Source organism: Lygodium microphyllum, chromosome 21, assembly GCF_053477565.2.
Source record: "Lygodium microphyllum isolate KBCC chromosome 21, Lygodium_microphyllum_v1.1.10, whole genome shotgun sequence".
Taxonomy (NCBI): Eukaryota; Viridiplantae; Streptophyta; class Polypodiopsida; order Schizaeales; family Lygodiaceae; genus Lygodium; species Lygodium microphyllum.
Window position 1 is genome coordinate 80,391,841 of NC_141155.1, and position 25,641 is coordinate 80,417,481.

The window sequence follows — 25,641 nt, forward strand, 5'->3', positions numbered from 1 at the left end:
GATCTTTGTCAAAATCCTTGAAAGAGTCTCTGTAGTGGAGACATCCTAGAGATCTTTAGTATGAGTCATGGTTGCACCTCATAGTCCAAATGTACCAAACAATAATAGTAGCAATCAGCTCCAATGTGAAAATGTCTCTGGTTCCACTATGCCTATGAGGAATCTAGAGTGGGGATCCTCCTCACATGATGCTGTCCAATGATGGACAAGCAGTAGCTACCTTGAAAATCCTCATATCCACGTGTTGGGCCTCTGTCTATGACCCAAGCTATGGCCCCCCAAGTCACAACCATAATTTCTATCGTGCCATGAAAGACCATCCTAAGGGATCTTCTCTATACTTCCAAGGATATGGCTTAATTCCATATGCACTATCTCTAGGTCTCCTCTAGCTTGCCTCATCTTGCACATGGCACTAGGGCCCTACCATATCCAAGCCAACTAGTAAGTTCCTATGCCATAGGAAAAAGGATACCTTGAACCTTCATATGCCTAAAGCTATCATCCAACCTCCTTCAAAAGCAATCACTTTGCTTGGAACTACTAATCCCATTTATCACTCATCTTTTCATTCTCACACAATATTTATGCACTTAGGGGGTCCTATTACTTTGGCCACAAACCCCATAGGTCACTCCTTTTTGTCTTTAAGTGTTCATGGTGGAAAAGTGGTGGGAGTTCCACTCCCAAGACAAGCACCCTTGAGTGCTCAAATGTAGGTATCCATCCGACACATATGAATCCCCGATCATCACTTAAGTGGCCTCACAATTTGCAAAATGTCAAAGCCTAGTGGGCCATCTTACTCTTTTCTAGAAAATCTCTCTACACATACTTGGAGTGCACATAACAAGCACCTCAATACCATGTAGTGTCCGACTATCTTCTAATGTTTGCCACCTACTTATCCCTCACCTCACACCTCTTTCTATTCTATCACTATGGCTAAGGACATGTTTAGTGATGAGATTGCCTTCAACAAGTCAAACTACATGACACGGTCTAACCTTATTCGACACAAGTTGGATTCCTAGGATCTATGGGAGCTTGTTCAAGGATAGGAACCCCAACCTAATCCATGACAATCTTCATATGAAGTGGTTCGCTCTTGAAAAACCATAATATCACAGCTATGATCAAGTAAATTTAAGGTCTCATGTCTAGATTCCACTCACAATTACAACACTTTGGCACATTTGATTCGATGCTATATGGATAATGATTTGCCATCTACTTATCCCTCATCTCACTTCCCTTTTCACTCTACTGTGTCAAAATAAGAGGTATGCTCTGATACCATGTCAAAATAAGCAACAATGTAGAGATACAATAGGGTTTGCGGGGAGTAACACAGAGTGCGTACAACAAACACTGAGAGAGAAGAGAAACTCAAAAACACAAGAAGAACATGGTGATGATGCACCGAATCATGCTATGAGAAGAAAAGTTGATACAACTGAGCCAAAGCTTAGAAGATAATTACACTGTCCTGTCTAAATTAGGCAGCAGCACTTGTGGGAAATCTGCATAGTGGAGGGAGCAAAACGTAGTCCTCCGGGGAGTGGACTATCAAAGTAATCATTGGAAGGTGAAGGACAGCTGTCGAGGGAGCGAACCACAGTCCTCTGATACCGAGGAGTGACTCGAGCAGCAAAATGCAAATCCCAAAGTGTCGAAGCTGTCAAACACAGGGAGAGCAGCCCAGATACTAACACCAGGTGGATAATGATGATACCGGATGATGGAGGATGAGCCAGGCTACAAAAATGCAAGTCCTAACAGTCCCTATGATAGACGAGTGATGCCAAGTGATGGAAGAGGAGCTAAGCTACAAAAACACAAGTCCCAACAGCCCCTATGATAGACGAAAATGAAATCATTGACGCTAGGTGGTGTAGACTACCGCCAGAGGCTAGGATGCTAATGCTCGGTTGGAGATGATGACGCCACAAGGAGAAGACCTCTAGACTAAAAAACGTAGGCAAAGGTGGAGCCTAAAGGAGAAGGGTGTTGATGCCAAGTAAATGATGTTGATGCCATGCGGAAGATGCTCCAAATGCAAGGCCTAACGATGGAACAAAGAGCTTGAAGTAGAAGGGGAAGGGTGAAGGCAGCCATAAGCCACGGATCACAATGTCCTCCTGAAGGGGTGTGAGGGCAAGGAAAGGGGCTGGTGAGAGAAGGGAAGTGGTGGTGGTGACCGAAGAAGGAGGTGAATAATGAATGAAGTGACTGCCTATATATATAGGCATAAGCTCAAGCTGTCTAGGGTGGCGCACCACTGTGTAGGCGCCCATTGAAAAAGTGGCCAAAGTGTGGACACAAGCCCTTTTTGGGGCTATGAGTGTGAAATCCTAAATAAAGTGTGTGAATTAAAGAAGTAGGTTTCTCAACAACCCCTCTTTGTCCCAAAAAGGGATGAAGAAAGAGAAGCAAAGAGAGATACAATGAAGAAGAAGAGGATCTCGGAGATCCAAGATTTCCACCTAAAAGGTAATCTTTAGTAAGGAACAATAGATAGGATGAACTGGAGAACTTGACTCCACCTTGGGAGAGAAGCCACTAGCTTTATAACTCCATGCTAGAAGGAACTCAAAGGCCTCGTCACCGAGTCACAATTGTACCTCCAAGGCCCTGATCTAGGTGGTCGCTACAGATCATGGGTATCAATAGGAGAAATGATTGCGCGAAGACAGCCATCCCCAAAGAGTAAAGGGAGGGTGACAAACTCCAGGATGAGGAGGTGCCTCCCAGAGGGTGGAGACGCAGATGGCCCCTTTGAAGCTGAAGTAAAAGCCCCCTCTAAGGGCAAAGAGAGTATATCCCCCTCTACGATAGAGAGGTAATCTAAAAACTCATGGATCACGAACTCCGAATCCTTTGATGACAAAGGAAGTGCCACTAGTTGTGCCAAATTAGGTATTTGGGGTATCGAAGATATCAAAGAACTCCCAAAGGTGGCCTCTTGAACCGGAGTAGCCGACGATGGGGACAAGGCAAGCTTAGGCTAAGCCAAGGGTGGGCAACAATCACGATCGCTCAGTGGAGCGAAGGGTGGAGCCAATGTAATGGAGGGTGTCAAACAATCATTGTCTCTCGGAGGAGCGGACTGCCGAGGGGACGATAGCCAACAATCACCATCTCTTGAGGGAGCGGACTAGGTTGTCGAGGTGGCATTCCTATAACCCTAGAAGAAGTAGAAGCAACCTTCGTAGCACAATGCGGTGGTTGCAAAGAGGCCATGGTACCAATTGATCCTCTTGTGGGCTCGAAAGGGCTTAGTGTGCTTCGGATGCATCTTTTTGCCTTGAGCATAAAAAACTGAAAGCCGGTGCAGAATAAACTCTGTGGCCTAGAAGGGAGAGGTGGCACAACGAGTGCCTAGAGGTAGACATGTATACTCCGGCAGGGCAGGGAGTAAAGGTCCATGTCAACAAGCATCGATGGGGGTTTCGATGATACCTAAAGAGGAGCATCCAATGATCTGTCCATCCCAGCAATAATAATCATTTGTTGGGCATGCTTGGCGCCGATGATAACCTTGACGGCACCAATTGTTTTTACATGATGCGACATGTTCTTGTCGCAAAGAATCTATGGCATATTGCTAATGGCACTGAGCAAAGGCCGGCTTCTCCAACACCGGCACCTTCTCGTGCTTCCACATTGTGAGGTGGCTCTTATGATGTTGAATCACCTTCTTCTTCAATGCCTCCCATGCAAGATCAGATTCGATGGGATGACGGTGACGCCCAAGCGCATGCCCTAATCACTTTATCCATAAAGAGAGTCATTATTCCACACATCCGATCATGTAAGACATCTAAGGAAGCATGGAATAAGCTTGCATCATTATATCAAGTGTGCAATGAAGCATGCGTTGCTTACTTATGTAAGCAACTGGAAGATGTTCACATGGAAGGAGGTAATAATGATGCCTATCTCACCGGCATCAAAGATCTTATTGAGCAATTATTAAATATTGATAAAGAAGCTCCTGATAACCAGCTTGTTTCCATTACTCTTAATGGCCTACTAGAGTCATATCAAGGTTTGGCTACTAGGCTGCGTTTGATAACTATGGGAACCAAGTTACCTACAGCTTTGACCAACTTGTGTCTCTTTCATTATAGGAGGAGCAAAGCCGTCTCAACTGCAATGCTACCATGGCAACCGAACATACCTTTTCCACCCATCATCATGGAAAACCCAAACCCAAGCTAAAAAACAAGGTGGTTGGTAAAAAAACAGCAAACTTTCATGCTAGTCATCCTTCTTTCTCCATTCCTTTTACATCAAAGATGCCCTTCCCTATTGATCCATCCTCTTCCAATCCTTCCAAGGGTCCAATCAACAAAGCTAAGAGGTGTAATTATTGCCAGAAGACAGGACACAACATCATTGAATGTCCTAAGCGAATTGCATCAGAGAGAAGGAGTCCGATATTGCTCTTACCCACGAGACCATGAACTATTTTTAGTTTAAGGATTATACTTTTTTCATTCAATGTTAGTATAACCCTTTTATTCACGATACTTGTTTTTCTATTACTGATGTGGCTTCTACTTGGTATTTCGACGATGGTGCATCTAAGTTATCACCTCTTGCCGAACATTATTTACATCCTTCTCTGATGTACCTAAGGGGGGTATAGTTATGTATGCTAACAATGGCTCTTATGCAGTTAAAGGCATTGGACATGTGCAGGTTGTCCTTGTCTTGGATACTTCTTTGACATTGCATAATGCTCTCTATGTGTCCGGCATTAAGAAGAATCTTATCTCCATTTCAGCCATTGCTACTTTCGGGTTTTGCGTCATTTTGATGGCTCCCGATGTGTGGTATATGATGATTAGATTTCTTCTTCCATTGTCTTGATGGGCACCCTCAAAGGTCTTTATCGTCTTGATACTTATGATCAGCAACTCACTGAAAATCCTATTGATAATGCCTTATTAACAAAGGAATCGTTTCATGATACACATTTATGGCATCAGAGTCTTGGTCACATAAACTATTGAGCATTGTTGAAGCTCTAGTCAGAGGATATGGTCAAAAGATCTTCCAAAAATTCACTTGCCATTAAATCACATTTGTGAAGGTTGTTTACTTGGTAAGATACATTGATTCTCCTTTCCTAAGAATTCTCATGTTCATTCTCTATCTATTTTGCATCTCCTTCACAATGATGTTTTTGGTCCTATGCAGACCAAATCCATTGGTGGAATTTTTATATTTAGTCACATTCATAGATGACAAATCCGGATTTACTTGGGTATATGGGCTGAAATCTAAGGTTGAAGTCTTCTCTTGCTTCAAGACTTTTATTGCTATGTTGCAAAACCAAAGCGGCATTCGCATTTGGACCCTTTGCATCGACAAGGGGGGTGAATATCTTTCCAAATAGTTTTCAAAGTATCTTGTATCTCGAGGAATTCATCATCAATGCATTGTTCCTTACTCCCCACAACAAAATAGAGTAGCGGAGCGGAGAAATAGGTCACTCATGGAGATGGCTATTGGGGGTAAAGGTGCCTCCACCTAGCCGCCCATGTATTACTATACTTTACTACACTGACAATACCCGCCACTGCACACTGCAGGTGGCGGACTCCTGTCATAGTCACTTATTCTTTATTCTTTTAGTGACAGTTTGAATAAAGGAAGGCCCAGCTACACATTGTGGTTGTTAGAGTTTCCACTTTGAGTTTTTCTCTCTCTTGCTCTTGCTCTCCATCTGCCATAGCTCTCACCGCCGAGCTTCTTCCTCCTGGGTTCTACTTCCCTTTCAACTGGTATCAGAGCAAAGGCATTGGAGCTTGCCCAGCATTCTCTTCAGCCCGGATTTGAAGAGCTTCAACTCGAGCTTCAATGGTAGCCATGGCACCTTCATTTACAGGTATGTTTTGATCTTCCACCTCCTCGATCTTCTTGGCTTTCATTTGGCACCTTGCAGGGCTACATTGGAGCCCCCTGATCATTGCCAAGTGCTTAGTAGTACTATTGAAGACTCCCTAGCCCCTAGAAGCAGCCAGCGCAAAATGCGGCGTATTTTTAGGGAACTGGGCTGATCCACTTCTTGCATTTCCAGCTCCTTCCTCAGCTTCCCGACATTGTTTGCAAGCTTCCTGATCATCTTCGGACTCCCCGGCATTTGATTTTTGATTCTCGGCAATCGATACGAGTGCTTTCACGTTCAGCCATTGCTGTATACATAGTCCCAGGATTGTCAAAAACAGGGGCAACACTCGACATTTGATGTTTGATGATTCTTGGCATTGCCCGTTTGATGCCTATTGATGCCCGGATGTTATGGGATGCTATGTCTATGCTTTGGGACTAATTTGGAGCAGATTTGGGGACCGATTGAGCTTCATTTGACAGTGAATATGCTGCTGTAATACAGTGGGCTGAAGCTCATTTATTTGGTGTATGCATTGGTTCTTGGATACGGGGTGCTTATCGGGGATTTGAATGATCATACTGATGCATTTGGAGATTGTTAAATACTTTTTTTTTGGTTTCGGAATACTTTTGAGCTTGGATTAGGCTCCGTCTTGGTCGTCATTCACTGGCATTTGGATTGAGTTGGCATGCTTTGGACCGGTTTATGCCCTATCGTTATTGCTTGACATTTAAGCCTTTTGCATTTATGCTTTGGTCAGATATGGCTGCCACTTGGTTTGCCCATGCATGACAGCCACTAGGAGCTTCGTCTTTGGATATATTTGAGCATTTTGGACCTATTGGGCATTACATTTGGTTGTCAGTTACATGCTATTTGAATAGCTTGGGATTTATGCTCTGGATGTACCCTACTAGGATTTGGAATGTCTGATGCTATGAACTCGATGCATTTGAGCGTCACTTGCTTTATTTGCATCTGACTTTACTTCCCGTGGGAGTCTCTTGGCATATTTGGATGTACACAGAGTTTTACTTACACTTGAGCTTGAGCTTGTGGGATAGTTACATGCATTTGCTCTCTTGAGAGCTTTATGTTTGCAGTTAGTTTGTAGTGGGCTGATTTGATACGCCTATCGAGACAGGCACCTATCTCTGTCACAGGCTTGTTAGTTTTGTATGCATCTTGGATGGTTATGCATTGAGCTTCTTGCTCCATCAGTTGTGCTTGTGCTTGGTCTCTTCTCTTACCCCGAGACCCATTACATGCGTGCCTTCTAGATCTATGAGATGTATCTTGCCTGGCAAGTTATTGGTTTGACAGTTCTTGGTACCTTCTTGCCCCTTGACACTCACTGTTGGATGTATCTTGCTATCTTGCAGTTGTAGTGACATATGTATCAGTGATTGCTTCACTTTGGGACAGTTTTACATACTGCTGTAATTTATTCCAGTAAGTTGAAATCTGCAGATTTCGAGCACTTGTATGAGAGTAATGCTTACTGTTTGATGTTATCTTGGTCATATTTGGTGGACAGATGGTTCTCTTGGTGACATCTACTGTTTCAGCTAGTTTTAGCAGTGGTTTTAGTGCATTTTTCTGCTAATGACAACAACTTGCATTTTTACATTTTTGCTTTGATTTGGGATAGTATGGCTGGTCATTTGAAAGACACAGCTCTCTTTAGCATTGCCAAGTTGGATGGTACCAACTATGGGTATTGGAAATCCCAGATATGGCAGGTTTTGGTACAGAAGTTGCTAATTAAACCATTGCGTTTCAAGGGTGCTAAACCCGAGGATATGGATGTTGATATTTGGATGGAAGTTGATGATCTATACAAGTCTACCATTATCTTGTCACTCTCAGAAGAGGTCCATCATAATGTTGTTGAAAATGAGAATTAGAGTGCATGGGGCTTATGGGAGAAGATTTAGGAGCTTTATGTACAGCAGAGTCCTGCGTCACAGTTGTATTGGCTGAAGCAGTTAATGGACCTTCGTATGGAGGGGACATCTCTATCATCTCATTTTAGCCAATTTCATGCTATCATGAAGAGTCTGTTGTCAGAGGGTATTGAGTTCAAAGACAACTTGCATCCGTTGTTTTTGCTTGGGACCTTGTTTGAATCATGGGATGTCTTCCGTACTGTTCTATGTACGAACAAGCTTGATGGGCTGAAAATCAAAGATGTTGAGAGTGCTTTATTGACTGAGAAAATCAACAGGAAAAACAATGATGCTTCCCGCTCTTCACATGCATTGCTCGTTAGAGGTGGCAGACCTGGCAGGCATGATAATGATCATAAGGGCAAGGACTCTCAGAAGTCTAGGTTAAAGTTACGTGGCCGTAGTAAGTCCCGTGGACGGAAGTCTGTTCTTACCTGTCATTATTGTGGGAAAGCAAGACATATTAGGCCGCAGTGCCATAAGATGCGCGATGATAAGCATAAGGAAAAGAAAAAAGAGAAAGTGTATGAAAAGTCTTCTGAGCGCAATATTGTACCTGCAAAGTCGAGTGTAAAGATAGAAGAGGTTAATGTCATGCAGGCCACTGATTCAGATGAGGATTACATACTTGCAGCTTCTTCATGTGATGCCTTACAGGCTTTTGAGACACATTCTATGTATGCGCAGTGCTGGCTTTTGGATTCGGGTGCGTCATTTCATGTGACACCCTGTAGAGATTGGTTTCATACCTATCGTACCATCTCTGGTTTTGTGCGTCTTGGTGATGATAGGTCTCCTGACATTATGGGCATTGGAGATGTTAGGTTGCAGTTTCCTTCTGGCAGTTCTTTTGTTTTGCATGATGTACGCCATGTACCTGCGTTGACTCGGAGCCTTATGTCAGCTGGACAGCTTGATGGTGCATGGTATTTTATGTCTTTTGGAGACTCTGCATGGAAGATTACTCGTGGTAGGCTTGCTTGCAAGAGGTGCCAAGTCTGACAGCCTCTATCCCTTACTTATATCTGGAGCTACCTTGAATCATGTTTTGTTTGTGGGTTCTATCTCCCATGTATCCCTTTGGCATGCTTGTTTGGGACATATGTCTCTTAAAGGAATGAAAATGCTCCGTGCTTTACAGTATCTTTCGTCTTTTGACTCTTCGCATTTTGATTATTGTGATTATTGTTTGTATGGCAGGCAGACTAGGAATACACATAAAAAGTCTGGTAAAAAACGCATAGGTGACCCCTTGGCTCTTGTGCACTTAGATGTATGTGGGCCCATGTCATGCCAGTCACTAGGTGGGGCAAAGTAATTTGTTACTTTCGTAGATGATTACTAATGTAAGGTTTGGGTTTATTCCATAAAGAGAAAATCCGATATCTTAGACACATTTCAACGTTGGTTTGCATTAGTAGAGAACCGGTTTGGGAATAGGATGAAATGTCTAAGGTCAGATAATGGAGGTGAGTATGTATCACATGCTTTTGAGCAGTTTTGTGATGAGCGGGGTATTAAGCGTCAGTTGACCGCCCCTTACACCCCTCCCCAGAATGGTATGGCTAAACACATGAATAGGACCATTCAGGAAAGGGTCCGTAGCATACTTAGCCAGGTTGGCTTACCGCAACACTTTTGGGTTGAGGCAGGTACTACTGCAGTGCATCTCATTAACAGGTTACCTAGCAATGGCATTGACTTTCAAGTTGCAGAGGAGGTATGGGTAGGCAAGTCCCCCTCTTATGATCATTTGCGTGTCTTTGGATGTGAGACATTCTGCCATGTGCCCAAGGACAAATGTAATAAGCTGGATCCTAAAAGTGTCAAATGCATTTTCATTGGCTATGGAGATACATGAGAGATGGGTTACCGTCTATGGGATTCGCAGGCGCGGAAAGTGATCCGCAGCCATGATGTCATCTTTCATGAGGACAAAATGCATATGCAGCCTGAGAAAGTGGTTGAGGTACGCAAAGTTATCTTTCAGGAAGAGCCACCTGCTCCCGTACAGCCCGCTCCACGACCAGCTAGACAGCGTGCAGCATCACTTGATGCTCATGGCTCAGATGTTAGACATGTTGATATTAGATAGGATGTTGGTTAGGCAGCAGAGCCTGGATTGAGGCGTTCTACTAGAGATAGACGACCTCCTGACCGTTTTGCGCCCTCTATGGATTATGTACTTATTACAGATATAGAAGAGTCTCTCACTTATATTCAGGCTATGCACAAGGGTGATTGTCACTCTTGGGAGAGGGCTATGCAGTCTGAGCTTAACTCATTGCATAAGAATCAGACTTGGGATCTGGTTTCCTTGTCTCAGGGTAAGAAGACTTTGCCATGCAAGTGGGTGTACAAGCTGAAAAGTACCCTTGGACACCCCAAGCCGACATACAAGGCTCAATTGGTTGCTAAGGGCTTTAAGCAGGAGCATGGTGTTGACTTTGATGAAGTCTTTTCTCCTATGGTCAAGATGACTACCCTATGCTTAGTCTTGGCTTTGGTTGCACAGCTTGACCTGGCCTTGTACTAGATGGATGTCAAGACGGCTTTTTTACATGGGGACTTGTATGATGAGATTTACATGGAGCAGCCTAAGGGCTTTGCAAACCCTGGCAGGGAACACCTAGTGTGCAAGCTAAAGAAGAGTCTATATGGCTTGAAGCAAGCACCTAGGAAATGGTACCATAAGTTTGATGCATTCATGTAGTCACAGGGCTACAGCCGCAGTGCTATGGATCTGTGCTTGTACACGAAAAAAGCCCGTGACGGTTCTTTACTGATTTTGATACTTTATGTGGATGACATGTTTTTAGCAAGGACAACTCATGAGGAGCTAGATGCTCTTAAGGCTCAGCTCAAGAAGAGCTTTGAGATGAAAGATCTGGGACAGGCCTCTCATATACTTGGTATGCGCATTACGCGCGATAGATCTCAGGGACTACTCTATTTGTTACAGAGGGAGTACATTCATAAAGTCCTTGAGCGCTTCGGTATGCAGGATGTTAAGCCTATTGGCTGTTCATTACCTTCTTATGTAAAGGTTTCACAGGCCGATTGTCTGCAGATAGATGAGCAGAGGGCCGAGACGGCCAAGATTCCCTATGTATTAGCCTTGGGCAGTCTTATGTATGCCATGATAGCCACTTGTCCAAATATTGCTTTTGCAGTTGGGATTGTGGTACATTATATGGCTACACTTGGCAAGAAATATTGGGATGCCGTGAAAGGTATCATGAGATACCTAAAGGGCACAACAAATATGTATATTTGCTATGGCAGCTAGGATACAGGAGTCATGGGATACACTGACTCTGATTATGCAGGATATGCAAATAGTGGGAAGTTCACTTCTGGCTATGTGTTCACTTATGCTGGAGGGGCTATCTTTTGGATGTCCAGGGCGCAGAAGTGTACAGCTCTCTCTATTATAGAGGCCGAGTATATTGCAGCCACAGAGGCTTGCAAGGAGACTATCTGGTCAGGCCGTTTGATTGCAGATCTTGGTATGACAGATGCTATGTCTACACTGCATTTGGATTCTATGAGTGCCATTCAGTTGGCCAAGAATCTGGTCTTCCATGCGAAGACGAAACATATTGAGCTGAGGTATCACTTCATTCGCGAGGTCGTTGAGGACAGGTCTGTTGACCTTGTTAAGTTTCCAAGCGAGCAGAATTGTGCAGACTTGCTCACGAAGAGTCTCACTACAGAGCGCTTTGCCTTTCTCAGGAGATTGATGGGCGTTGGATGAGATGACGTCTTTTTCCTCATCCAGTTGTACATGTGTACATGTTGTACTGTCTTTTCTTTTCTTTTCTCTCTCATTGGGACAGATTCGCCTTTAAGTGGGAGGTTGTTGGGGGTAAAGGCGCCTCCGTCTAGCCGCCCGCGTATTACTATACTTTACTACACTGACAGTACCCGCCATTGCACACTGCAGGTGGCGGGCGCTCGTCAGAGTCACTTATTCTTTATTCTTTTAGTGACAGTTTGAATAAAGGAAGGCTCGGCCACACATTGTGGTTGTTGGAGTTTCTCTCTCTCTCTCTCTCTCTTGCTCTTGCTCTCCATCCGCCATAGCTCTCACCGCCAAGCTTCTTCCTCCTAGGTTTTACTTCCCTTTCAATGGCAAGATGCATGTTGAAGAGTAAGCCTAATTCCTTTTGGTTAGATGCTATTGTATGTGCCGCTTATGTTTTGAACAGGTGTCCCACAACAACTCGACCCACCATCACTCCTTATGAGGGATGGATTGGCTCCAAGCCTTCTCTCTCTCATATGAGGACTTTCGGATCATTGGCATATGCTCATGTGAAAGGTATAAGCTGGATGGTAAGGCTGTTCGCTGCATATTTATTGGATATAGTCTTGAAAGTAAAGGGTATTGTCTTTATCAACCCTTTATAAGCAAGGTTATTCTTAGCAGAGATGTTATCTTTGTTGAATATGCTTGTCACCCCCTATTGGACTGCAAAAATAGCCTACTATTGATGCTGCAGACATCTTTGATAGCCTACTACCCCTTGCCCATAATAGTTCCATGTCCGATCCTTCTTCTCAGCCTTCTTTTCCACCATCTATAGATACAACAGTCTATGCAGCCTCCATGTCTGATCCTTCTTCTCAACCTTCTTCTCCACCATCTATAGATACATTACAGCAATCTATTCAGCCTGATTTACAGACACAACAACATCATGATATCTTGTCTGAAGAGCAGCCCGCTATTCTAGATCAATTGGAGTATACAAGGGCTGAAATTCAGCAGCCTAAAAGAGTCCCTCGTTGGTTGTTAAATACTCTTTGAATAGCAAACATCCTTTTCCTTTGGTTGCCCACACACGAGCCTTTGCTTGCAACGATCAAGGTCATCTTCTTACACATGCATTGGTGGCTACGACATGCGATGATGAATCTCTATGTTATAAGTATGCTTTTTTAGATGATCATGGGTGGAAGCAATCCGAGACGGAAACGGGAGCACGCCGTTTCAGGATCCTACGGCCCGGTCCCGTTTTGCGCGGTTATCCAGCGCCGAAACTCATTCTCTTTCCCAACTTCGTGCCACTCGCACAGCTCTCGCCTCGGCGCTTCTCCTCGGACCTACAGCAGTCAACTCCCGCTTCCTCTTCTTTTTTTTCTTCTTCTTATTCATGTAAAGGCACCATGTTCATTAAGGCCATCAATGCCTCTGCCTCAAGTCTTACAATCACAGAAGCTTTCATTTGGGAGCACATGCGACAGGTCATCATGGACATAGGAGTCCAAAATGAGGTGCAGGTGGTGACAGATAATGAAGTAATTGTGTGTCTATGGGACGTATGCTTGAGAAGGAGTTTTTCCGTATAGTATGGACTCCATGTGCATCCCATTGCCTTGACTTGCTTATTGAAGATGTTGGGCAAATATCTTGGGTGGATGACATTTTTAAGACGGCAACAAGCATTTGTGAAGAAGAGGCCATTCGTCACAAGTATGTTTGGAGCCAATAGTACACTTGAGCTATTGAAGCCCTCCACCACTAGATTTGCTTATATATTTATTGTATTGGAGAGGTAGATATGGGTCCGTCCAAATTTGATACGGACCATTGCATGCCAGGAATGACTCACATGGAATGACAGAGAGTCTCCAAAGGCTCTTGCTTTTAGATGCAATATTTTAAATGAGAGTTGGTGGGTTGAGGTAGAGGTATTGGTGAAAAGTCCAACTCCTATTTACACTGTATTGCGCATCACTAATATGGAGGAGAGTACTTTGGGGCTTCTATATGAGTATATGGATAACATTGGTGAGGCCTCACTTCGCAATAGCTTTTTGCCCCAAGACAAGTAAGTTTTTAATTAACTTTTACATATGTAATTATTTGGTATTAACGACTCCTTGATGATTGACCATTATTCTAATTTCTAAGTTTTTAACATATTTTGTTTATAGGGTTGATGAGATTCGTGTAGTGTGGAATGCACGATGGGATTGGTGCCATAAACCAATCCAATGCTGTCGCATATATCTTGCATCCCCTTTGGCGTAGCGAGGAGTAGTACACTAGCAAGGAGTTAGAGGAGGGCTTTATGGAGTACATGAGGTGCCTCACAAGGGATGATATAGATATGATGAGAAGAGTAGAGGATGATTTGCTGGCATTCCATAATTATTTTCTTCATTTTGGCCGACACACAGTTAGGCTTCGAAAGACACAGCTTCAGTCTGTCTCTTGGTGGGAGAAATACGACAATTATGCTTCTACTTTGGTATGTGATTGGTGACTTTTATATTTTAAATCTTGATTATCTAATGTATTATGCAACCTAGGTAATAAGTTTCGTAATCTATTGCCTACTCAAATGTTGTTTTTGCAGCATGCATATTAGCAATTGCTAATTACTTAATCTCAATCTCTTAAATTTGAATAGAAATGCATTGCCATTCAAATCCTCTCGCAAGATTGTAGTTCAGGGCCTGTTGAGAGGAACTGGAGCACATGGGCCCTCTTCCACACCAAAAAGAGAAACAAGCTTACAACTGCCCAATTGGAGCGTTTAGTGTTTTGCCATTGTAATCGCCAGCTTCTCGTGAGGACTGTTTTGTTCCCTGAGCCTTCACAGGTAAATTGATAATGATTAGTATTATGTATAATTAACTTTTTAACCTTGAGTCCTTGACACTTGACATTGCTAATTTGCTTGGAAGTTGAATTGTAAATTGTGATATGTATGAAGTTTGAACATTGAACATATTGAATCTCCTCTCATATAATATATCTTTGTCTCGTTCACCTTTACAGGTGAATGTTGACAAGATTGATATAGAGAAGGTGCATGACATTCCGCAGATACCATAGGAGGAGCGAGATATCTACTCCATGCTCTATGAGGAGCTATCGGCACCGGTGCATGAGACTCGTGTACAGAGGAGGGTTAGAGTGAGGGCCACACATAGTCGTGTATCACAGGTAGAGTTAGAGCTAGAGTCTGAGGATGAGGTTGAGGTTGCTTCATTAACTTCTCGATCAGGGACCTCGAAGTCAGACAAGGAGATGGTGCACAGATCCTCAGAGTCCGGATGACTCGTGATATACATGAGTTAGTTTAGCAGTGCAGAGTCTAGACTAGAGTTGTCGGTTGTTCATTGATGTTGATACTTATAGCCTCACTGGACTTTGGAGTTTTGACAGATAATAGATTATTCACATAACATAGTTACTATCATTGTATCTTGATCCCACTTATTATGCATCTTGAATCTTGTTCCATTGTTCTTAATGTCAGTCTTCACTGCTCTTTAAAGTTTAGATCATAGATTATTCACGAGTCATAAATTCTAATTCATTTTGTTGCCTTATATTTTAAAAATTAAGCCTTAATTGTGTTAAGCTGTCTTAAGTTTCAACCATTGAGTCCTTAGTCTTGACTCCTCAATCTTCACTCGTGAGTCGTGAGTCGTGACTTGTGAAATGTGTAATGAATCATGATTTTAATCATATGACATAAAGACTCAAAGTTTTATATGAAAGTTGAATACATGTTGTTGTAGGCATTGATATATTTACATACCCACATATTATTGTATTTTTTTTAGTGTACAATTCGAAACACCGTTTTCTCGTTTTCAAAATTTGGTCGAAACTCCGAAACTCTAGTTTTTCCCATTTCTATTTCCCCCGTTTCCTAAACTCCCATGTACTATGGAAGCAATGAGGGCAGAGATTGATTTCATCCATTAGAATGACACTTGGAATCTATGTGACTTGCCTCACGGCAAGCGTGCCATAGGTACCGAATGGGTTTACAAAATGAAATGAAAGTTAGATGGTTCTATTGATAGGTACAAAGCCCGCCTTGTTGCTAAGGGCTATGCCCAACAACAAGGAATCGACTTTGAGGAGACTTTTGCCCCTACCTCTCGCATTACTACCATTAGGAGTATTATTGCCTATCAAGATGGCATTTCTCCATGGATATCTCATTGAAGAGGTATATATTTCTCAGCCTCTAGGATTTGCACTTAAAGGCTCTAAGCACAAAATTTGTCGTCTCAAGAAGACTTTGTATGGTTAAAAGCAAGCTCCACGGGCTTGGTACGCCCGCATACATTCTCATCTATTGTATCTTGGATTTCAAAATAGCCCTATTGAGGCTACTCTTTACATTCGACATCAGGGATATGATTTTAATATTCTTATGCTTTATGTTGATGACATGCTTGTCATTGGGACCAATGCTGGTCAAATTGCAGCATTTAAGGCTGATTTACAGCAAACGTTTACCATGATAGATCTTGATCTACTTCACTATTATTTGGGTATCCAATTTTCCACCGTTGAGGGGGGGGCATCATTATGACACAATCCAAGTATACTGGACAACTTCTTTAGAGTTTTAATTTTGAGGATTGTAAGCTCGTGTCTACTCCCTTGGAGCTTGGGTTTAGATTCACTTTTGATGATGTTAGTGGATCCTTTGATACTACTTGATATCAACAGGTTGTCGGATGCTTGATTTATCTATGTCACACGAGGCTTGGTCTTCAGTTTGTTGTGTCCCAGTTGAGTAGATATATGCTAAGTGACACTGGGATTAGGGTTTATTTTAGGGTTTTCTATGGCGGTTAGGCTGTTAGGATTTCATTTTTTATTATTTAAAGATATCTTGTGTCTCATTTTTGAGGAAGTGTGGCATCATTCAGTGTGATCGTCTAGAGTGTTGTACTCTCTCTTTCTCTCTCTCATTAATTCATTACTTCTTATTTATGATCGAGTATGGTTGTGTATCGATTAATTATTTCATTCTCATTCATTTTCCATTAAATTAATCACACAATCACTCTACGCCTAGGCCAACAATACTAAGGCGGATGGAACTCTATGGGGGGAGGGGAGAGAGAGAGAGAGGGAGAGAGAGGAACTAAAATGATTTATTAATGTCCACAAAAGGCTAGATTGACCTATGAGACAATGAGTTACAACCATATGTGATGATACAATTGTTCGAAAGTAAATCTAAATGAGCAGGATTAAAATGCTAAAAAACTGTGGTGCTAACAACTAATAGAAAGTCCTAACTAATACAATCAAGAGTGACAAAGTGTAGTGCATATGGGCCAAAACTAGTAATAACATGGACGTACATGCAGCTTGGCTTTAGGTTGAGCAATGATCTTTTGTATCCTCATATAGGTGTGCCATTGATGCGTGTGTCAAGATCTAGGATGTTTAGATTGAGCAAGCTAGGTTGCTTGATCAATCAATGTCCCTTGTGTAGGTGTAGGTTGTGGTTGTGTCGAAGTCTTCTCAATGCTCCTCTTGGATGTAGATTGAGATTGAGACTTCTTTGAAGCCCTTTGGGCCTCCCTCATAAATAAATTTGTAAGCGATCTTTGGATAGGTTCTCGGCATTCTGGGGCTTTGCTCTCGAGGAGTGTCTCTAAGTTGGTGTATCTCAAGGAGAAAGAGGCCATGACATCGTTGATTAGTGTAATCCACGACTCTCAATAGTGGCCCAAATTTGTCTTTGAAAAGACAATGAAAGCGGCCCCAAATCTAAGTGTGTCGGGCAATAGCACATGTAGTGCTCCTTTGTCTTTGTCTCTAGTTGAAATATTTGACATATGTACTCTAGGGGTATGGATCTATATTTGCTAGTCTCAATCTCTAAATAATGTGAAGAGATGTGTAATTGGTAAATAGCACATCTAATCTCATAGGAGAGGTGGGTGTCTATGTAGTGTAGATGGACGATAAAGCCATCGTTTGTGGTACAGAGAAGATGCTCTTGGTAGAAAGTCATCTTTGTCTTCAATTCTTGTATTGGTACTTGCCATGTTGAAATGTCCACTAGGGTCCAACTTGCACATGAGACATAACACAAGCCATATTCACAATGAAAGGGATTGAACATTAGACTCACCTCCCAACCATAGAGCCAAATGGGGTCACCTCCAAGCCTGGAAACTAGTAGCACTCCGGGCCATTACCATATCCCAAGGGTTAGTGTCCCATACCACTAGCCCACACCATCTTGGTGTATGGATGTGTCGGCCAATGGGCCATGAGTCCAAGAGTGGTGATCACACAATGAATGCATAGTAGGGCCTTGAGTCCTATAGATAGGATTCGGATGCCCTAATTTAGATTGCCCTTGGTGCATTCGCACTAAGTCACTTCATGACCACTGTAACCAATCCTACTTGCGCCCATCCAGATGCCCGGGGACATAATACTTCCCCTTTATAAATGATTGCTTTCCTTAGCAATATCCTCAGGAATGAAGTGAGGGAAATGACTCTTCAATGAACGTATCGACTGCCAAGTAGCCTCCACCTTTGAGTGTTTTTTCCACTTGACCAAATACTTCGGGATAAATGGTCCAACGAGGTCATTTAGTCCTAAGGTCAAGAACCAATTCAGGTTCGAATGGAATATAATGAGCAGTATTCTCAAGCTACGAGACTTTCTCAATCGGAACAATTATTTCACTTGTACCAATCATTCTTTGAAACAACTAACATTGGAACATAAGGTGAACTCGGCTTTGCGAAGGTAAATCCAGCTTGTAAGATATGCTGCTAATCTTCTTGGTAATTAGAAAAGAACCACAATCAAGTGAATATTGAAAGGGGGGTAGTCTATCCATGCTAAAGCCATGTAGCTCTAACCATGTAGACATTTGTGCATGCCAATATGAGGTATTTCCCTTTTTTGCAAGCTTGCAAGCTATCGAGAGGACTCAATAGCTAGTCGTGCATATCTATGTTTGGGTAGATTCCATAGATTATGTCTAAATGAGACAAATTAGGTGAGGCCGCTACTACAATCGGTGTAGCCCCTAACTAAGCTATTATGACCTCATGTGGGACTGAGACATTACATTTGGTCATCCTAGAGATCTTGGATACGAGGGATCCCTTCATTGATCTCCATCTATCATAAGTACGATCTAATCGGATGTGGTGATCAAGACCATATCCATTGACCAATGCATAAGAGTGTAGTGCATCCAAATGTCTTCGTAGCCCTGTGTATCTCCTCCTCGAGACAGATAATTATCTCATCAAGATATGGCCCAAATAATTTGAGAGAGAGAGGACCTCCCTACTTCACTTCAATGGTGGAGCAAACATGTGTTCTCTTGGTATAGTATCAAAAGCTTTGCAAAAGTACACAAAGCAGCAATAGATCCGTTGTTGCATAGTAGGCTACACACACATGCAAATGTTTGCATAGTCGTGCGCGCTCAATTGTGTGTGTGTGTGCATGTCCCTCCCCTTCATTTTTTTCCCTTAAAGGGTACTTGTATAATTACCAAAACATAAACCCAACCCCGCACTTTTTCCCTTAAAGGGTACTTGTATAATTACCAAAACATAAACCCAAACCAACCCTCTCCCCCCCCACGCAGATATTGATATGCAAGGATTAAGACAGAGTTCAGAGTAGGGAGAGTGGGCAGAAACAGTGAGAGCACGACACAGTGTTTGGTACAATGACAAGATGTACCACTTTAGGTTTTGATAATATATATTAAGTACAAGTGTAAGGGTACGTGCACACCCGAACACCATAAAAGGCACGAAAAGCCTTTATTGCTAACCTCCCACATTAAGGCAATGTGCTTGAAGGTAGAGGAAAGAATCAACTAAGTCTATGTATGTACAAAGTTGAAATACACATATACTATCCAATCCCCATCATCGGGCGGCAATGAGCAAACCGCTCTGCTGGAAGACCCTTTGTAAGAAGGTTTGCAAGGTTATTATCTGTACGTACCTTGACAAGCTCGATGCTCTTGCTGTCAAGTACATCCCTAATAAAATGATACTTCACTTGTATGCGCTTTGTCTTTGAGTGAAAGACAAGATTCCATGCTAGCATGATAGTACTTTGACTGTCACAATGGAGGATAGGAACCTCTGTAATACCAAGCTCTCTCACCAGATGTGAAAGCCATAAAGCTTGTTTGCATGCCTCAATGGCTGCCACATAGTCTGCCTCTGTAGTAGACAATACAACACACTTTTGCAGCCTGGATATCCAAGAGGGTGCTCCCCCTATGAACGTGAACACATATCTTGAAGTAGACTTCATGTAGTTAGGATGACCAGGATAGTCTACATCCATGAAGCCAACAATAGATGACTTTTGCTTACCAAAGCAAATACACAAATCCTTTGTGCCCTTAAGGTATCTCATGATACCCTTCATGGCTTCCCGATGCTTTTTGCTAGGATATGCCATGTACCTTCTAACCACTTCCACTGCAAATGCAATGTCAGGATGTGTAGCAACCATATAGTACATCAAGCTACCATCAGCTAAAGTACAAGGAATCTTGGCCATCTTAGCCTTTCCATCATCAGATGTAGGGCTGTCATTTGCACTAAGTTTCACATATGGAGGCAATGGTATACCAATGGCTTTTCTCCCCCTCCATATTGAAACGTTGTAAAACCTTAGTAACATACTCCTGTTGTGATAGAAAGAGAAGACCCTTCGATCTGTCTCTAAGTATACGCATGCCAAGATTATGATTGGCCTTGCCAAGATCCTTTATATCAAAGCTACTGTGTAAGTTTTGCTTCGAGGAGTCCAAGGCATGAACATCCCTATCTGCAATTAGCATGCCATCCATATACAAAATCAAGAGAATAAGGCTGCCATCTGTGGCCTTCTTGGTGTATAAGCAATGATCAACTTGAGAGTGATGGAATCCTTGAGATTGCATAAATGTGTCAAACTTATGATACCATTTGCGGGGTACCTATTTCAACCCATATAAACTCTTGTTGAGTTTACATACCATGTGCTCTTTTCCCTTTACAACAAAACCCTCAGGCTACTACATATGGATCTCCTCATGCAGATCACCATGTAAGAAGGCTGCCTTGCCCATCTGTATGAGTTCCATATCTTTAGATGCAACCAAGTCCAAGATGGTTTGCAAAGTAGTCATTTTGACTACAGGAGAAAAGATTTCATCAAAATCAATTCCATGTTCTTGCTTGTACCCTTTAGTAGTAGTCATGCCTTGTACTTTGCCAAAGAACTAGAAGTGACTTTGATTTTGTAAACCCATTAGCATGGTAGCACTTTTTGCCCTTTAGGCAAATGCACCAAATCGCTAGTGCCATTTTTCATGAGAGATTTCATCTCTGACAGCGTAGCCTTATGCCATTTCTTGTTGTCTTCTTTGTCCATTGCTTCCTGGAAGTATGATGGCTCACCACAATCTATCTGGTCGGCCTACGGACCCAATGGTCAAGATTTGCTGGTTGTTCAACCTGTAAATCTGCATTAACAGCTTGCTGTTCTGTAGGTTTAGCATGTTGTATAGCTGGTTGCTTGTTCCAAAGGCAAATTGTTCTAGCTGAATTTGTGGTACATCATGGGCAATATCTTGCTGATTATTTTCAGTATTATTCCCTGCATTTTCAAGGACATTTACAGCAGGTATTTGCTGCTGTCTAGCGGGCATCCTTTACTGTCCAATTAGTACATCCTTCCGCAATACAACCCTTTTGACCTCCTGTGTCTTTTCGGGCTGTTTGTGCATGCAATCTTCTTGGAAGATAATATCATTGTTGTGTACTACTTTTCTTTTCTCGGGATCCCATAATCAATACCCCATTTCACCTTCATTACCATATCCTAGGAAAATACATTTACAGGACTTTGGCTTAAGTTTGCTGCATTCTTCCTTGCAAATGTGCATAAATGCCTCGCAGTCAAATTCTCTCAAGTGAGCATACGAAGGTGGCTTGCACGACCACACTTGGACCTGTTTGGTGATTGATTAATCAAGTGTATAGTTGTCATAAAAGCCTCTGCCAAAAATCCATGAGGTAAAGCGGCATGTGCAACATTATACGGACCTTGTCTAGAATGGTCTTGTTCATATGCTTTGCAATACCATTTTGGGGTGGATTGTGAGGGGCGGTGAGCTCTCTTTTTATCCCTTTGTTGGATTGTGAGGGGTGGTGAGCTCCCTTTTTATCCCTTTGCTGTCACAAAAGTCTTGAAAGGCTTTGGATACATATTCCCCACTATTGTCAAAGCGAAGTCACTTTAATGTCTTGTTGATATGATTTTCAGCGAGTGGCAGGAGTGTAAGGGGCGGTGAGCTCCCTTTTGATTCCTTTGTTTTTACAAAAGTCCTGAAAGGCTTTGGATACATATTCCCCACTATTGTTAGAGCGAAGACACTTTAATGTCTTGCTGGTCTATTTTCAGCAAGTGCCATGAATTTTTAAAATTTATCCAAGGTCTTGTCTTTATGACGGATTGGATCATACTTTGCGTGTGGCATCATCAACAAAGGTAATGAAATACTTCTTTCCTCTAGAGGTAACCCTAGCATTTGATATATATCTGAATGTACCAACTCTAACGGTGAAGACTTTAGAGAGAGAGTTTTTTTATGTGACGTTTGAGCATGCTAACCATAAATACAATGATCACATTGTTCAAAATTAGTATATCTCAAAGACAACAAATAACCCAAGCAAGAAAGCACTTTCATTTCAGTTTGACTCATGTGTTCCAAGCGGCCATGCCACAAAAAAACACTTGGTTGCTCAATTATGGCGACTACATGGTCACGTACACTAGATACATGCAAAGGATACAAAGTACCACTTTTAGAGCCCTTGGCAACAATGTGAGAGCCCTTACAAATTTTCCATTTGCTATCCCTAAATGTGGCGTGATAGCCTTCGCCATCTAGCTGCCCTGTGCTTATCAAGCTCTTCTTGAGCTGAGATACATGCCTCACATTATGCAAAGCAAACACGGAGCCATGCAGAAATTTCAATTTCACGTTGCCAATGCCTCAATTTTACATATATAAATATCCCCCCAGTGGACAACACCATGTGTACCACCATTGTAGTTAGAAAACCAATCATGATGTGGTGTAACATGAAAAGACACACTCGAATCAAGTATCCAAGTATGCATGTCATCCTCAGAATCTGCAATCAATGCGTATGTACTCAAAGAAAAAGTAAGAAGTACATCATTGTCACTATCATTCTCATGAGTGACTACATTCACGTCTTCTATCTTCACACTGCTCTGCTTTGTAGTCTGGCTGTCCTTTTTCTCAACCTTGTTGTCTTCAATGTTTTTGTTTTTGCCTTTCTCTTTCTTCAATTGAAAAGTCCCATTTGTAGTGCCCTTTATTGCCACAATGATGACACTCCCCATTTTTGCCACGAGACTTGTTGCGTGCTCTATTTTTTGAACTTCCTTTTTGTTGAAATTTGCCCCTAGTGTGCAATGCATTAGAAGACTTGTTTATTGAATTATTTGGTCTGTTGAGCTCTTCCATCAGCAAAGAACTCTCCACATCAGAATATAGCAGCTGAGCATTTGAGTTACTCAAGGTTGTCTTGAAAGTATCTGAACTTTCGAGCAAAGTGCATAGTAAGAAAGTAGCTTTGAACTCATTATCAATATGGAAATCCAAAGTAATCAGCTGATTGAAAATGGAATTGAACTCGTTCAAATGTACAAACAAGACTGTATCTTTCTTCATGTGAAAGACCATTAACTTTTTCAGCCAATAAACCTTGCTGGCTGCACTTTTCTGAGCATACAATTCTTCAAGTCTTTGTCACATTGCATATGCTGAATTCGGCTTCTCAATGTTAAAGAGCAAGTTGTGTGACACTAAGAGCTCAATGGTAGAGTGTGCAAGCTCATCCAAATTATCCCATTCTTCTTGTTCCATACTTGCTGGTTTTATTCCCTTCGCTTTGATAAGCTTCACCTGTTTCTTTTGCACCAAGACATTGTAGCACTGTTTTTGCCATATTGCAAAATTATGTGCACCCTCAAGCTTCTTGATGTGCAAAAGATTGTTGCTGTCACTGTTTCCAGCCATAATTTGCAGCATTGAATTGACTCAAAAGTCACCAAATGTAAGCCCAAATGTCACACAAGTGACCACAGTACACTGTAAGTACCAACCAGCAGTGAAAATAAAAAAATTGCAGAAATTTCAGATCTACAAATAGATTTTCAGAATTAGCGTGTGTCTGCTACTGCACTCCACAAGCAATTACAGCCACATTCAGAGGCCAAGGCACCAATTACATGTGAAATCCCTGAAATTTGATTGCAATTTCTACTCCAAAAGCATTCACGGGCACAAATTTGACAATTTTGGTCAAGAATGCCAAATTTTCAAAAGGAAATCCATCCAGATTGCATCAATACATGTGCATATACCAAGCAATTGTTGCACAAATTGAAGGAATTTTGCAAAGCCCCAATTTTCTTGGATACGGTGTGTACAAATTTCAATGAAATTAAAGAAAATTCACTAAAATGTGAAAAAGACCCAAAATGTCTCGGGCAGATGTGCACCAATTTAGCAATTTTTGGGTCAGATTATCCTCCTCTGCATCACAGTCCCCAAATCCGGGAAAAGCCCCAAATTTTTAGGCTAAGATTGCACATTGTGCTTGTGCACACGAACACACGGTAGAGGGAAAAGAAAACAAGGATTGCAAGAAATTAAAAAAAAGGAAAAAAAATCAGGCTTGTCAAAATGTTGACTAGGTGTGATCTCTGCTTGAGCCGAGGTGTGGCCCTGTCACTTGCTGAACCTATGCCACTCCCCTGTTGGACCTGCGCGCTTGCACACATGTCACGTCTAGTCATTGCCCCCGCCTGATCCGTCACGTGCTGACAGCTGCAACTTGACCTGTTGCAGCTCCCCCATTGTCTATTGATTGTGCCCAGCCTTGGTCGTTGCAGCCTGTGTGTTACTCGCTAGTTGGCTTTGCTTGGACACGTCAACTTGCTCACACCTGGTCACTGTCTCAAGACACGTCACTCTTGAGTTGCCTCTTGCCTGCTCTGATACTAGTTTGATGACGATGTGCAAGGATCGAGACAGAGTGCAGATCAGATTGAGTGTAGAGTTCAAAGTAGGGAGAGTGAGCAGAAAGAGTGAGAGCACGACACACAAAAGTGTTTGGTACAATGACAAGATGTACCACTTTAGGTTTTGATAATATATATAAAGTACAAGTGTAAGGGTGCGTGCACACCCAAACACTGTAGAAGGCACGGTAAGCTTTTTTCTGTTGTGACCGCTAATTTTATTAATTACCATAACATAATCTCAAAAGTACTCCCCCTTCTCTTTGATTTTTTTTTTCGTGAATAAGTGTAGATTAATGTATGTAATATTTACACCAGTCCTTCAGGCCATCCAAACAGGAAGGATACAATTCCCCTAGGTGACTATGAGGGAGCACCTCTAGCTCCCTCACCCCACAGCGTCGAGTTGTGTCTGGAAGTCTGTTGATAGCACCAGCCCTCACTTGCGAACCGTGATTCTCTATGCCTTCGGCTAGTCATGTACAAAGTCTGCCTTTGTGAATATGAGCTTTGCCCTCAAGATGGGCCATTTAGCAAACTTTGGTTCCGTGTCGTGTTGAGGTGTGCGTGTTGAGTTGGGAAACGGTGTTGAGACGCAATGCGTTGTGGTCTTGCGAGATGCCTCCAAGGGTTCATAGGCATGCCCCACGGGGGATTCCAAGGGCCGGTGGACCGTCACCGCCCCCACCCCCGCACCCCCCCATTCCCCAATTTTAGGGCTTTGGGCCTACATCATGGCTGCTTGCTTTGGAATTGCACCCCTCTACACATTGAGCCTGCCCACTATTTTCATTTGTAAAAAAGGGGCCTACCTAAGGCTTACTGCAAAGATAGAGGATGAAGTTTGAACAACTCAACATTCCTTGAGCTGCCAAATTTACCACACACCACCT

At 42.4% G+C, this 25,641-nt stretch overlaps 1 protein-coding gene across 1 annotated transcript in view; it reads left to right on the top strand.

The window, feature by feature from the left end:
• The window catches only part of LOC148018198 (uncharacterized), a 47,034-nt gene that overhangs the window by 16,910 nt on the left and 4,483 nt on the right, over positions 1 to 25,641 (top strand). The window lies entirely within an intron of this gene.